The sequence below is a fragment of the Lupinus angustifolius genome, chromosome LG08, assembly GCF_001865875.1.
Source record: "Lupinus angustifolius cultivar Tanjil chromosome LG08, LupAngTanjil_v1.0, whole genome shotgun sequence".
NCBI lineage: Eukaryota > Viridiplantae > Streptophyta > Magnoliopsida > Fabales > Fabaceae > Lupinus > Lupinus angustifolius.
In genome coordinates, this window is record NC_032016.1 from 15,146,434 (window position 1) to 15,150,284 (window position 3,851).

A 3,851-nucleotide genomic window follows, 5' to 3' on the forward strand; every position below is an offset into this window, starting at 1 on the left:
AGGCATGGAGTCTAGATCCTTGGACTCAATAATTGCCATTACTTGAGGTTGCCATCTCCTGTCAAGACAATGTAAGACTTTATTAGTGAGCTCTCCTTTGGTGAACACCTTATCTAAAGCGATAAGATGATTAATAATGTGAGTGAATCGTTTTTGCATATCGCCGATTGATTCACTCGGTAGCATACGAAATAATTTGTATTCGTGAGTTAGCGCATTTAGTCGGGCGCGCTTGACTTCGCTAGTGCCTTCGTGAGTCACTTGTAAAGTGTCCCACATTTCCTTCACACTTCGACATTGAGATACCCGAAAGAATTCATCGTAGGATAGGGCCGAGGTAATGATGTTTTTGGCGCGAAGGTTTAACTGGACCTTATTGCGCTCCTCATCGGTCCATAAGCTTTTTGGCTTTTCTTTCAGTTCGCCATCCACTAAGTGAAGTGGGGCGAAGGGGCCACTGATTACGGATTCCCAAATATCCGAATCAATAGGCTCAATGAATATTTTCATTTGGACTTTCCAGTAGGCATAACCCTCACCACTGAATACGGGAGGGCGGTTAATGGATGCGCCATCACTGCCAAAGGGGTTGGTGGAACCCATTTTAATTCCCTTCGGATCATGCGGGTGCGGTTGAGCTAGCACGTCGTACTAGCTCCAATACCACTTATTAGGTATCAGTTTCCTAGGAACACCTAGATAGGGGGGTTGAATAGGTGTAGCGGTTAACAATCACCGCTTCTTGAACTAAAACCCCACTGCTGGAAAACAGCCCAGTTAGTCGATTAACAACAGGGTTTAATCGATTAACTATTGCACAGAACAGAATGATCATACATGCAATTTGCACAGTAATTAAAACAAAATTGAACAGATATAATACAAATATTTTTACGAACAATTAGTAAGTATATGGTAGTAAACAAATATCAAACTTTTCAATTACATATTCAATTTATATTGGCAAGAAACATAAAGAAGATAAAGAGAGAAAGAACAGTGCAAAAAGGATTTTTATCCTGGTTCGTTTGTTGTCCACTACAAACTACATCCAGGCCTCCCCTTCTGCATCAAGAAGATTTTTTTTTCTTTACAATATTGAAATATGGATACAAATACCAATTCAATTACAAGCACACAGGATGCTCCCTTCTTGAAATCTAGGATCTCCAAATCCTTGGTTTGACTCTACCCTTCGCCTCTGAGAAAACCTTTCTCGCGAACTAGCCCCAACCAAGATTCTTATCCTCAAATCAAAACCTCCTAGCCTTGGTGAAGAACCTCAATCTCTGTGGTGATCTCACACCAAGAGACAAATCCAGACTACACAAAAAACACATTAAACAACAAGGTATACTAAGCACAATAATGCTTAAAATATGACAAGATAAAGACTCAAAGATTAATCCTTTTACTAACCACTTAAGCCATCAAGATTCAAATGAGTTAATCAATATCAATATACATATAATTTCTCTCAAACAATATCTAATGCATTAGCATGTGAGCAACATAAGAATGGATACAAAATTATGCAGAAACAATAAGCATATAACAACAATTAAACCAGCATAATCTCTATTCTCACGCATGCAACTCTCTTGCAAAAAACAGTAAAACACGTATGCAAAAGGCTCTCTAAACAGCCCTATACAATAGAATGCAAGGCTATGGTTTTCTGAATAATGCCTTGTATTTATAGCATAGAGAATAGACGGTTACATTCGTTGCAAAACAGTGAAACAATTAAAACAGTTAAAATAAATTTCAGTTATAACACATAATAGACTAGTTAATCGATTAAGGCTTCTATTTAATCGATTAACGGGGCAACAAAATGACACCGAATTCAGTTGAAATAGAAAACACATATTTAAAAGAAAAGTAGTTGAGTTAATCGATTAAGGCTTCTATTTAATCGATTAACGGGGCAACAAAATGACACCGAATTCAGTTGAAATAGAAAACACATATTTAAAAGAAAAGTAGTTGAGTTAATCGATTAAGGCTTCTATTTAATCGATTAACGGGGCAACAAAATGACACCGAATTCAGTTGAAATAGAAAACACATATTTAAAAGAAAAGTAGTTGAGTTAATCGATTAAGGCTTCTATTTAATCGATTAACGGGGCAACAAAATGACACCGAATTCAGTTGAAATAGAAAACACATATTTAAAAGAAAAGTAGTTGAGTTAATCGATTAAGGCTTCTATTTAATCGATTAACGGGGCAACAAAATGACACCGAATTCAGTTGAAATAGAAAACACATATTTAAAAGAAAAGTAGTTGAGTTAATCGATTAAGGCTTCTATTTAATCGATTAACGGGGCAACAAAATGACACCGAATTCAGTTGAAATAGAAAACACATATTTAAAAGAAAAGTAGTTGAGTTAATCGATTAAGGCTTCTATTTAATCGATTAACGGGGCAACAAAATGACACCGAATTCAGTTGAAATAGAAAACACATATTTAAAAGAAAAGTAGTTGAGTTAATCGATTAAGTTACCACATTAATCATTTAACTGGAACATTTATGCATATGTTTTGAATGGTAAACTTCTCATATGTTATGCACAATATTTATACATGCTTTACCAATTATATTATGCCTAATATGCACATATAACATTGATCGAGGCCGTACCCGATACAAATAATATAACAATTAAAACTGCAGTACTAGGAAGTGTCTCCTAGGTCATTTTCCAAGGATTATCTTTCAAGCAAAGTTTCAAACACCTTATACTCACTCACACACAAGGGGGTTTTTGTTGTTGGATAATATGAACATAAATCAAATTCAGAAATAGTAGTTAAACAAAGTAATAAAACAGCTAAATCCCTTTGGTTCGTTTGTTCACAAATCAATCCTCGATTTCAAAAGATTATGTTCAGATTCAAACCATTAACTTCCGAATTTCTTGAGAATCAATTAACTAAGCGATAATCAGTTCAAAGTTCCAGAACCTAAATCTCAAACTAGACGAAATTAGTATAAGCATGAAACGATTAACAAATTCACACGAACTAAGCATTCATGCACTAGAAGGAGTAAATCATCTAAGTGAAGATAAACTCAACCAACCAGTTTCTAAACAATGGCATTAAGCAAACCATATTCAGAAATAAGATAGAAGAAATCAACGATAAAGAATCCGAAAATGCATTAATAACAAAACCTCAAGAGTTGTGATACATTACCAAAGGAACTTAGTCCAGAAATTTAGCTTTCCATGGCAATGGAAGAACAAACCGAAAATGAGAAATGAAGAAGGGGTAAAACCTAGCAGATCAAAAAGAGGGAAAACCGAAAATGTGTTTTTTTTCAAAAATGAGGCAAAGTAAAAAGTTTGTGTGTTTGGGCCTAAACAATGGGCTCAAAGCTAAATTACAATAAAAGCAACTCCTAAATTAAAAATACAATATTCACTTTAACACATATCCTCGACTTCCATAATGCCCAAAATGTCATTGGTGCCAAATGTGATCTGAAAATGATAATAGATTTATTTAGGCCAAATAATCCCAAATTAACTCATTTTAGGAATATTAGTCCAATAAAGTCTAAAACACTAAACCATGTGAAACAAAGTCAATTAGGCACCAAGAATCATCAATCATGCTAATTTAAGGTTATGAATAGTGTGTAAGATATTGTTCATCAAATACCCCACACTTAACCTTTTGCACTCCTAGGCAAAATCAAGAAATAAGGTTATGCTAACCAATTTGCACCAAAGTGAGTCATGCAAGAAGATCACAGAAACTAGAAACCTAAAAAAATCACATATTTCACAATGAAATCTAGGAAATGCAATGAAATGGGCAAATTCAAACACAC